The sequence below is a fragment of the Populus euphratica genome, unplaced genomic scaffold (assembly GCF_000495115.2).
Source record: "Populus euphratica unplaced genomic scaffold, PopEup_1.0 scaffold1917.1, whole genome shotgun sequence".
NCBI classification, from domain to species: Eukaryota; Viridiplantae; Streptophyta; class Magnoliopsida; order Malpighiales; family Salicaceae; genus Populus; species Populus euphratica.
Genome location: NW_011501758.1, coordinates 14,091 through 26,844, shown reverse-complemented (window position 1 = coordinate 26,844; position 12,754 = coordinate 14,091). Strand labels below are relative to the sequence as shown.

Below are 12,754 nucleotides of genomic sequence, written 5' to 3'. Positions count from 1 at the left end.
CCTCTAACTTTGACATTTGTTATTATCATTGTTTAATCCTTACATATTCCATCTCCAAGTTCTCATCTTCTTCTTCTTCTTCTCCTTCTTCTTCTTCTCTTTCTTTATTATTATTATTATTATTACTATTATTATTATTATTATTGTTGTTGTTGTTGTTGTTGTTGTTGTTGTTGTTGTTGTTGTTGTTGTTGTGGTTATTTATACTTTGTACAATTAACCTCCCTGTGGTTCGAACCCGGTCTTGCCGGGTTATTTATTACTTCGACACTCCTGCACTTGGGAGAAGACATCAATCTTTTAGTCGTGCCAAGTTTTTGGTGCCGTTGCCGGGGAGGAATGGACTGATAAAGCTATCATTTGGAAACATGACATTGGAGATGAATATTTTCAACATTTGCAAGCAACCTGAAGATGATAATGATTTACAAGAAGTAGATCATATTGACGAATTAGTTTATGATCAATCGATGATTACTTTCCTGATGAATCTCTACTTTCTCTTAGTTCAATGCATTGGTTTGCTAAAAATATCAATTTTCTTGCCTCAGGATTTTTGCCAGCTCACTGGAGTACCGAATAAAAAAGAAAATTTTTGAGCAACATGCAAAATTTTTATTGGGATGACCTTATTCAATTATTATCCTGATCAAATATTTCAAAGATGCATTCTCGACAATGAGGTAAGTAATTTCTTTAAATTTTGTCACTCTAAGACACGTGGCGATCATTTCTCGTCAAAAAAGAGGACTCTAGAAGTCTTACAAAATAGATTTTACTAGCCCACCATATTTAAGGAATCACATGCATTCTACAAAACCTGTGAAAATTATCAAAAGGTGGGATTTATTTCAAAACATAGAGAGTCTTTAAATAATCTTCTATTGACTCTTAAGTCTTATCATAGTCGAGATAAGCATCGTGCAATTCATGACTTATGAACCCATTTTCATAAAGAACATGATCGACTTAGTCTTGGGAATTTGACTAAAAAAGACTCTATTTGCCAGTTTTTAAGAAAACTGGATGGGAAGCCTATCCCCGACCCATAGAGGGTGTTTAAGCCGTTCTTGGAAATAAAATCAAGGGAAGATGTGAGCCACAATCATAACTACCTGTACATACACATGTTTTTTCAAAAGTAAATAAAAAAATAAATAAAGAGAGAGAGAGAGTGTGAGACTCTAGCTGGCCTACATATAGGTGGTATGATTGCCTTTCTCATTTCTCATCTATAAAATCCTCTCTTCCTTCCTTTGATTTTTACTCAACCCATACATTCAACAAAAGTGTGTAGAAATGACAAGTTCCTCAGGTCATCATATAAGAAATATTTGTGTTTTCGGTGGATCTAGTCCTGGGAAAGAAAAGAATTTTTTAGAATCAGCAAATCATCTTGGTCAAGTGCTAGCTGAGAGAAAGATTCATTTAGTGTATGGGGGAGGCAGTCTTGGGTTAATGAGAGGTGTGTCAATAGCTGTATTTTTAAGAGGTAGACAAGTTTTGGGGGTCGTCCCCGAAGCTTTAGCACAAGGGGACATCATTCGAAAAACAATTGGAGAGGAACTTCAGATCTCCACAATGTCAGCTCAAATGAATGCAATGTTTAACCATGCTGATGCCTTCATTGCTTTACCAAGTGGTCTAGGCATATTGGAAGAGATCTTTCATATTTGCTCTTGGGCCTAACTGCACATTCACCATAAACCCATAGGTTTGTTAAATGTTAATGGTTATTATGATAAGTTGTTGTCTTTTCTTGATCATGCTGTGGAACATGAATTTCTAACATCTTCTGCACAACAAATCATAATCTCTGCTGCTACTGCTGAACAATTGATTGACCAACTACAATCTTTCATTCCTGTAATTGATCCTTCCATGAGTCGCATAAATTGGTCAACTAAGGAAAGCCGTAAAAAGCTTAGATTGGATTTTAGCCTTCATTTGTGAATCTTTGTGTCTTTTGGTTTTATTATTGTGTTTTGTTATTGCTTATATTTGTTTCAGTATGTTTCAGGTTTGTCAATGTTCGTTATTTCAGGTGATATCTTCTATACTCTATCTTTCTACCTTTATACATTGAGGACAATGTCTCATTTTAGTTGGGGGGAGAGGGTAATAGCTAAAAAAAAAAAATGTGTTCTCTATTTCATAAAGCATGTGCAAAATTGTTGTTACTATGATGGCAAAGTAAGGAGAACTTTTATGACTCTTGAGACGCATCTTAGTAATCATTCGTAACAAAATCTATCATAATACTTCTTGAAATATTCAAATTTACAAACTCTCGCATTGTTATCACTTAATTCTATTCATATACTTATTTAACATGTATTCTTAAACCTTAATTTACACACACACACACTTTAACATATGATTGTGGGTTGCATATTGGATTAATACATTATTTATGTTCTTTTGTTAAAGGTAACAACTAAGGGAAAGGGATAGTATATAATTAAAAAAAAGAAAAAAAAAGAAAAAGAAAAAAAATGATGATAATAAAAATGTAGATAAGTTTGGTTTCGTAGCCTCCCTAACCTAAGTAATTAAGCCCGAAGGGGTGTTTTAACACCTAATACCCTAAAGTCAACTGAATTGGGAGCTATTGGCTCAATGCTTGTTATATGGGTTGAGTAGAAAAGTTTAAGGGAATCAAACATTGTACTATCTACATATCAGTATCTGCGACCCGAGTTACTAAACTCGTAGGGGTGTCTTAACACCTAATGCCCTAAGACCAACTGGTCTAGGAGTCATTAGCTGAAAGCTCGTTACGTGGGTTAAAGATGCATGGTGTTTTTAAATTATATGTATATGTATTTAAAACAAAGAAAAAAATAATAATCTCAACCCAAGGAAGTTAACCTTAAACATTAGAACAAAAATTTTGTTTTCTTCCAAGAAAAGCCCCATAATTATGTGTTGATACATTAAGCACAAAAGAAATGTTTATGAGTATCTTGTTAAGAGGTATTGAGCAGGTATATAAATTTAATAAGAGTTTGTTTATTTGGATAGATTAATGGAAGTTAAATGATGAATATCTTGCTTTGTGGAATTTGTAAATTGTTTTTCTATTTTAACGCTTTGATTACTAGGGACTAGTAATAAGCTGGTTGGGGGGTGTGATTAGTATTTAAAAGTGCATTTTTATCATGGTTTTATATCATCATTTTGCACTTGAAATATCAATAACTCCTTAATTAAAGCATGTTTTATAATAATATATCTAATAATATAAGATATATTTAATTTATGGTAAATGTTCATTTTGAATGCAGGCCTATCACATAAATAAAAGGATTGATTGATGAATTTAAGAACTGAAATTGAAAGGATAAAGAGATGGCCAAATTTAGAAAAGAAATATCGGTGCAATCCAAATCAGAACACTATTAGGTAATTGTGTCATATCTAGAGCTATAGATATCAGATTTAGGTCTACTTTATATGGATGGAAAGGTAAGACATAGGCCTACAACTTTCATATGGAGCCCAAGATCTAAAAAGGTCATTTTCAAGTTCAAATTGTAGCAACAATAAAGAAGCCCGAATCTGTCCTCCAACTCGAGTACTGTTCAGTATTTTGGCCATATCTAGAGTTCTAGAAGTCAAAATGTGCTGAATATTTTACACAAAAAATCTGAGATAATTGTCTACAACTTTCATGTTTTCAAGTGGCTCTAATTTTGACGTTATCAATGACCTTTTGGGCAGACAAAAGAAGATAAAGATTGTCACCAAGTCAAGAGTTGACCACCCACTCATCACTTAGTCATCAAATCAATAATTCCCAATTTTGGCCTATAAAAGGAGGCATTTGCCATGCATTTAGGCATCTTGGTCTCCAGATCAAGATCATGCTCTTGCTTTCTTTCTTTGTATTTTTTGTAATGTTTATCTTTCAAAACAGGTGCAGAACATAATTTATCTTTCAAAAGAACAAAAGCCAATTCTTGTTCCGCCCCCCATTTAAACCTAACTGACTTTTTAACAACTTCATTCAAGGGTGTAGTTATTATACTAAAATCTTTCACAAAACGCCTATCAAAACTAGCTAACCCATGAAAACTCCTTACCTCACTTATCGATTTGGGTGTAGGCCAATCCCGGATGACCTTAACTTTCTCCTCATCCATCTTGATACCCTGTGCAGTTACAACATAGCCAAGAAACACAATTTTCTCCATGCAAAAGGCACACTTTTTAAGATTTGCATATAATTTCTCATTACGCAACACACTAAGTACATTATGCAAATGATCAAGATGCTCAGTTAAGTTCTTGCTATAGATGAGAATGTCATCAAAATACATAACCACAAACTTACCTATGAATGCACGCATAAACGTACTAGGTGCATTTGTAAATCCAAATAACATTACTAACCATTCATACAAACCATGCTTAGTCTTAAATGCTATTTTCCATTCATCACCTTCCTTCATTCTAATTTGATGGTACCCCTTTTCAAGTCGATTTTAAAGAAAATACAGGATCCATGTAACTCATCTAACATGTCATCAAGCCTAAGAATGTGATGTCTATACTTTACAGTTATGTTGTTGATGGCTTGGCAATCAACACACATCCTCCATGTTCCATCCTTTTTAGGCACAAGTAGCACGGGTACAGCACACGGGCTCATACTCTCATGAATGTAGCCCTTTTCCATCAGCTCATCAACTTGCCTTTGAAGCTCCTTTATCTCCTCAGGATTGCTTCTATAGGCTGGTCGGTTAGGAATTGAAGCTCCAGGTATAAAATTAATCTGATGCTTTATCCCCCTCAATGGTGGTAAACCGCTAGAAGTATCTTTGGAGAACACATCATTAAACTTCTACAACAAAGCAATAGCAACACTAGGCACAATATGATCAAGATCATTAGTATTAAAGTAAGCCTCTTTGTACACAAGTAAAATCATTGGCTTGTTAGTGAAAAATGCAGATCTGACCTCACCCTCTCGAGCATAAAAATTAGGTTGTTTCTTTAGTTTTTCCATACAATTCTCATCACCCTTACTGACTTTCTTCACTCCTCTTGTCTTACCTCTACTCTCGGCCAGATTTGGGTGTTTTTGAGTTGTGGTCGAATGGTTTGATTTGTTTAGAGTGTTGACTGAATATTTGTTTATGTTTGGATGGGTGGCCGAATGGGTTGTAGTGGTTTGAGTTCTAGCCGAATCTTATGGTCTTCTCTCCCCTTATTCCTCACCTTGATTGTCTCTCCCTATCGCCTCATGCTCACTTTTTAGCTTTATTTGATCATCATACACCTAACTGGGTGTAAGAGGTACAAGAATGATAATTTTACCATCTTTTACAATGGTATACCTATTTTTAATCCCATCATGAATTACCTTTCTATCATATTACCATGGTCTCTGACACGACTAAAAGATTGATGTCTTCTCTCAAGTGCAGGAGTGTCGAAGTAATAAATAATCAGGCAAGACCGGGGTCGAACCATAGGGAGGTTAATTGTACAAATTATAAATAACAATAAAACAATAATAACAACAACAACAATAATAATATTAATAGTAATAACAATAATAACAATAACAATAATAATAATAATAATAGTAGTAGTTGTAGTAATACTAATAATAATAGTAATAATAATAATAATAATAAAGAAAAAGAAGGAGAAGAAGAAGAAGAAGATGAAAACTTTGAGATGGAATATTAATGTAACGATTAAACAATGATAATAACAAATGTCAAGGTTAGAGGATCCACTAATGGTATGTCAAACAAGTATAGTATAAACTCTTATTATTCAATTGGAAACCACACACAAAGGAGGTTCCAATCTGATTATAGATTGTTATAATTATTATATTAGGCATCTTATTCGATTAATGCTAATACTTGTAAATCTCGTCAAGCATTCATGATTATAACTTATGTTAACAACAAATCAAGTTCCTTTCATAGCTGAGGTGTCAGTTATACCATACAGTATGAACTATGAAAGTGCCAAGCATTTGTTGTACCAAGTGTTATACAACATAAATCAAGATTAGTCATTTAACAAGCAAAGTATTAAAGAGTGAACAAGATAACAAATACAAAACATGTTAGTATCAAACATTAAAGTCCATATTGCGTTTACACTATACTTATTCTTACACCATTAGTGTAACCTTTTCACCTTAACATAATAAACTTAGTTAGATATAATGAAAGAAAGAAAAATAGATAAACAAAATAAGAACATAAATAAGATAAAAGTTAACTAAGTAAAGGAAAGGAAATGAAAGGCATAAACTTGATATTAATGAAAGCAAAGCATAAAAAATACAAAGAGAGAAAGCAAGAGCATGATCTTGATCTGGACACCAAGATGCCTAAATGCATGGCAAATGCCTCCTTTTATAGGCCAAAATTGGGGACTATTGATTTGATGACTAATTGATGAGTGGGTGGCCAACTCTTGACTTGGTGACAATCCTTATCTTCTCTTGTCTACCCAAAACATCATTGATAAAGTCAAAATTGGAGCCACTCGAAAACATGAAAGTTGTAGAAAATTGTCTCAGCTTTCTTGTATAAAACATTCAGCTCATTTGAACTTCTAGAACTCCAGATATGGCCAAAATACGGAACAGTGCTCGGGCTGGAGGACAGATTCAGGCTTCTTTGTTGTTGCTACAATTTGGACTTGAAAGTGGTCTTTTTAGATCTTGGGCTCCATATGAAAGTTGTAGGCCTATGTCTTACCTTTTCATCCATATAAAGTAGAACTAAATATGAGATCTGTAGCTCCAAATATGACCCAATTACCGAATAGTGTTTTGGTTTGGATTGCACCGACATCTCTTTTCTAATTTTGCTCGTCTCTTTGCGCTTGCAATTTAAGTTTTTAAAGTTATCAATCAATCCTTTCATTTATGTGATAGGCCTACATTTAAAATGAACATTTACCATAAATTAAAGGTATCTTATATTATTAGATATATTATTATAAAACATGCTTTAGTTAAGGGGTTATTGATACTTCAAGTGCAAAATGATGATATAAACCCATGATAAAAATGCACTTTTAAGTACTAATCACGCCCCCCAACCAGCTTATTACTAGTCCCTAGTAATCAAAGCGTTAAAATAGAAAAACAATTTGCAAATTCCATAAAGCGAGGTATTCATCATTTAATTTCTATTAATCTATCCAGATAAACGAACTCTCGTTAAATTTACATACCTACTCAATACCTCTTAACAAGATATTCATAAACCTTTCTTTTGTACTCAATGTATCAACACATAATTACGGGGCTTTTCTTGGAAGAAAATAAAATTTTTGTTCTAATGTTTAAGGTTAACTTTCTTAGGTTGGGATTATTATTTTTGTCTTCTTTTTTTTCTTTTTTTTTTAAATATATATACATAGAATTTAAAAACACCATGCATCTTTAACCCATGTAACGAGCTTTCAGCTAATCACTCCCAGACTAGTTGGTCTTAGGGCATTAGGTGTTAAGACACCCCTACGAGCTTAGTAACTCGGGTCGCAGATACTGCTATGTAGATGGTGCAATGTTTGATTTCCTTAAGCTTTTCTCCTCAACCCATGTAACAAGCGTTGGGCCAATAGCTCCCATGTCAGTTGACTTTAGGGTATAAGGTGTTAAAACACCAATTCGAGCTTAATTGCTTAGGTTAGGGAGGCTACGAAACCAAACTTATCTATATTTTTATTATTATCATTTTTTTCTTTTTTTCTTTTTTTTTCTTTTTTTTCTTTTCTTTTAATTATATACAATCCCTTTCCTTTAGTTGTTACCTTTAACAAAAGAACATAAATAATGTAATAATCCAATATGCAACCCACAATCATATGTTAAAGTGTGTGTGTGTAAATTAAGGTTTAAGAATACATGTTAAATAAGTATATGAGCAGAATTAAGTGGTAACAATGTGAGAGTTTGTAAACCTGAATATTTCAAGAAGAATTACAATAGACCTTGTTAAGAATGGTTACTAAGATGCGTCTCAAGAGTCACTTTAACAAAAGAGCTCATTTACTCTGCCATTCTAATAACAACAATTATGCATATGCTTTATGAAATGAAAAACATTTTTTTTTTATCAACTATTACCCTCTCCCCCCAACCAAAACGAGACATAGTCCTCAATGTTCTAAGGTAGAAAGATAGAGTATAGAAGATATCACCTGAAATAACGAACACTGACAAAACCTGAAACACACTGAAACAAAAATAAGAAATAACAAAACACAATAATAAAACCAAAAGACACAAAAATTCACAAAGGAAGGCTCAAATCCAATCTAAGCTTTTTACGGCTTTCCTTAGATGACCAATTTATGCGACTCATGGAAGGATCAATCACATGAATGAAAGATTGTAGTTGGTCAATCAATTGTTCAGCAGTAGCAGCAGAGATTATGATTTGTTGTGCAGAAGATGTTAGAAATTCATGTTCCACAGCATGATCAAGAAAAGACAACAACTTATCATAATAACCATTAACATTTAACAAACCTATGGGTTTATGGTGAATGTGCAGTTGAGCCCAAGAGAAAATATGAAAGATCTCTTCCAATGTGCCTAGACCACCTGGTAAAGCAATAAAGGCATCAACATGGTTAAACATTGCATTCATTCGAGCTGACATTGTGGAGACCTGAAGTTCCTCTCCAATTGTTTTTCCAATGATGTCCCCTTGTGCCAAAGCTTCAGGGATGACCCCCAAAACTTGACTACCTCCTAAAAATGCAGCTATTGACACACCTCCCATTAACCCAAGATTGCCTCCCCCATACACTAAATGAATCTTTCTCTCAGCTAGCACCTAACCAAGATGATTTGCTGATTCTAAAAACTCCTTTTCTTTCCTAGGATTAGATCCACCGAAAACACAAATATTTTTTATTTGATGACTTGAGGAACTTGCCATTTCTACACACTTCTCTATTTGTTGAATGTATGGGTTGAGTAGAAATGAAAGGAAGGAAAAGAGGGTTTTATAGATGAGAAATTAGAAAGGCAATCATAACACCTATATGTAGGCTAGTTGGAGTCTCACACACTCTCTCTCTCTTTTTATTTATTTATTTACTTTTGAAAAAAGCATGTGTATGTATAGGTAGTTGTGATTGTGGCTCACATCTTCCCTTGCTTTTACGTCCAAGAACGGCTTAAACGCCCTCTATGGGTCGGGGATAAGCTTCCCATCCAGTTTTCTTAAAAACTGGCAAACAAGGTCTTTTTTAGTCAGATTCCTAAGACTAAGTCGATCATGTTCTTTATGAAATAGTGGCCATAAATCATGAATTGCACGATGCACATCTTCACTAGGATGCGTCTCAAGAGTCAATAGAAGATTATCTAAAGACTCCTTACTCAAGCCATCCTTAATGAATTGTATTTTATCTTCACGGTTTATAGATGCCATTCCTAAAGAACGACATTGTGTATTACAAGTCCATCTAGCACATCGATGACAGATTCCTAGTCGTTTTGCACGACGCTTCTTTGCAAAAGTGCTTTTACCTGTTCCAGGCATGTGTGAAATGAAGAAGTTAGAGGACTCACCTGATAATCGGACCTTTACTTCAATCGACCAGCGAATATCTTCAGGAATTCCATGATTCATTAACAATCTCAATCTTGCACATCTAGCACGGTAAATTTTTGTAATCGCATTCTGAGGTAGAGCAGGAAAATACTTTTTCAATTTTTCAAGATTAGTGTCCATTTTCAAATGAGAATTGGAAGAGAGATTCAAAGAATTGCACAAATATATACACAAATATCAGTTATTGTGGGGAACTGAAAGAACCGACTTAAGTCACGAAGTACCGTTGTCCGCCATTTGATCGGGGTGAGAGAAACTAGCAAAAATCACTCAAAAAGAAACACAAAAAAGAAAATGTGAGAAAAACAAAATAATCAACCTTTATCTACAAGATCATTCAAACTAGCTGATTCATTTTCACTAGGAAAATTATCAAAGTAAGCTTTCAAACGATGTCTATTTTCCTTAAAATCATTGTCATTCATTGAATTCTCAATATCACAAGCCCCATAAGGATTGGTCCATCTTAATCTTAGCTCTTTAGGGAATGCATAGAGTCGAGAATCATAAAACAAAACTTTTTGACCAGTGCCAATTTTTTGACAATTTTCACAAGTTTTGCAGAATGCATGCGTGTCCTTGAACATGGTGGGCCAATAAAATCCATTTTGACAGATTTTTGCAGCAGTCTTTTTTGACGAGAAATAACTTCCACATGCTTCAAAATGACAAAGTTTAATGACACTACTTACCTCATTGTCAGGAATGAATCTTTGAAATATTTGATCAGGACAATATTTGAATAAGTTAGGGTCATCACAATAAAAGCTCTTCACTTCGTTCAAAAACTTTTCTTTGTCTTGAGTACTCCAATCAGTTGGCAAATCTCTTAAAGCAAGAAAATTGATATTTTTATCATACCAAGGCATTGGACTAAGAGAAAGTAAGGATTCGTTAGGAAAGTAATCATCGATTGGTGTGATGCCAGATGTCGAATCTGTTGTCACTGTTGACAAAAGATTCGCATCAACATTTTCTGTGCGTTTATTATCCGTGATTTCTTCCTCAGAATAAATCATTTGCAAATCTTCAGATTCATCCAACTCATTTTTACTTAAGGTAGATTCAAGTTGATCATAAACTAATTCGTCAATATGATCTACTTCTTGTAAATCATTATCATCTCCAGGTTGCTTGCAAATATTGAAAATATTCATCTTCAATGTCATGTTTCCAAATGATAGCTTCATCAGTCCATTCCTACAATTAATCAATGCGTTAGAGGTTGCAAGAAACGGACGTCCTAAAATAACAGGAAATGAATTACATGCTTCAACAGGTTGTGTGTCCAAGACAATAAAATCCATAGGATAAATGAATTTATCGACTTGTACTAACACATCTTCAATTATTCCTCTAGGCACTTTTATAGATCTATCGGCAAGTAAAAGAGTTATAGAAGTTGGTTTTAACTCACCTAGATTGAGACTCTGAAAAACTGAATATGGAAGTAAATTCACACTAGCACCAAGATCAAGTAAGGCTCTTTCAATTTTATGTCTCCAATAAAGCAGGAAATTGTAGGACAACCAGGGTCTTTATATTTCAAAGCATTATTGTTTTGAAGAATGACACTTACTTGTTCTGCTAAAAAGGCTTTCTTTTTCACATTCAGTTTCCTCTTCACAGTGCAGAGATCTTTCAAAAATTTAGCATAGGAAGGAACCTGTTTAATAGCATCCAGGAAAGGTATATTGATCCTTACCTGTTTGAAAGTTTCAAAGATTTCAGAGTTGTGATTCACTTTTCTTTGTTTGGTCATGGCTTGAGGAAATGAAAGTGCTGGCAGAGAATCAGTCTTTTCTTTGCAATTTTCAAATTCAACCCCTTCCTTACCCTTAGAGATTGACTCATCATCTTTCTCATAAGGTTCAAGAGAGGGTTTTTCAATAACCTTACCACTGCGCAGAGTAGTGACTGATTTGACTTGATCCATGTGTTGGCTTTCGGAACTACTTGCATTTGCATTGTATTGCCCTTTGGGATTTTGTTGTGGTTGAGATGGAAACTTACCTTTCTCTTGGAAACTGAGAGCAGATGTTAATTTTGCAAGAGTATGTTTAAAATCTGTCATGTTTTAAGCAAGTTGAGTATTGATTGTCTCTTGCTTTTCAATGAATGCATGCAATGTTTCCTCAAGATTTCTTCTAGGAGGTGGAGCATAAGGAGGTGCATATCCATGAGAATTTTGGAAATTATGGTGTGCTTGAAACGGTGGTTGTGAAGTTTGTGCATTGTTGTTCTTACTCTTCCAATTGAAATTTGGGTGATTTCTCCAACCAGGGTTGTATGTTTGGGAGTATGGGTTGTGGTTGGCCCTTTGGAAACCGTTTAAAGCATGGGCTTGTTCATGGAGACATTCCTTAAAAGAAGGCAAGGTTGGACAATAGTTGGTTGAGTGTTCATTTGTTTCACAAATTTGACACACAATGTTTTCAACAAATTTTAATTGACCACTCTTTTTCAATTCTAGTGCCTCGACTTTTCTAGCTAAAGATGCAAACTTGGCTTGAAGGTCATGATCTTCCCTAAGGTTGTACATACCTCCACTAGATGTATAAGGTTGAGTTTTACTTGTTGCCTCATAAGTACCCATGGTGTCCCAATTTTGAGCATTTTCAGCTAAAAAGTCTAAGCACTCCATTGCTTCATCAGGGTATTTATCTTCAAAAGTTCCATTGCACATCAATTCAACCATTTGCCTATCTCTAGGTGTTAACCCTTCATAGAAATGTGAAACCAATCTCCATGTTTCAAAACCATGACGAGGGCAAGTACTAAGCAAGTCTCGATACCTATCCCAACATTGGTAAAATGTTTCTCCTAGTTTTTGAGTGAAAGTAGTGATTTGTCTTTTGAAAGAGTTTGTTCTGTGAGATGGGAAAAACTTCTTCAAAAATTGTTGTTGCATTTCATCCCAAGCACGAATGGATCCTGGTCTTAAATTTTGTAGCCATGTTTTAGCTTTATCTTTTAATGAAAAAGGGAAAAGCTTTAATCTGATGGTGTTCATGCTACAATTGAAATTATTATATGTGTTGCAGACCTCTTCAAATTCCCTTAAATGCAAGTATGGATTTTCCAATTCTAAAACTTGACACGACTAAAAGATTGATGTCTTCTCCCAAGTGCAGGAGTGT

At 34.3% G+C, this 12,754-nt stretch overlaps 1 long non-coding RNA gene across 1 annotated transcript in view; it reads right to left on the bottom strand.

The window, feature by feature from the left end:
* The window catches only part of LOC105118392 (uncharacterized), a 22,889-nt gene that overhangs the window by 4,526 nt on the left and 5,609 nt on the right, over positions 1–12,754 (bottom strand). The window lies entirely within an intron of this gene.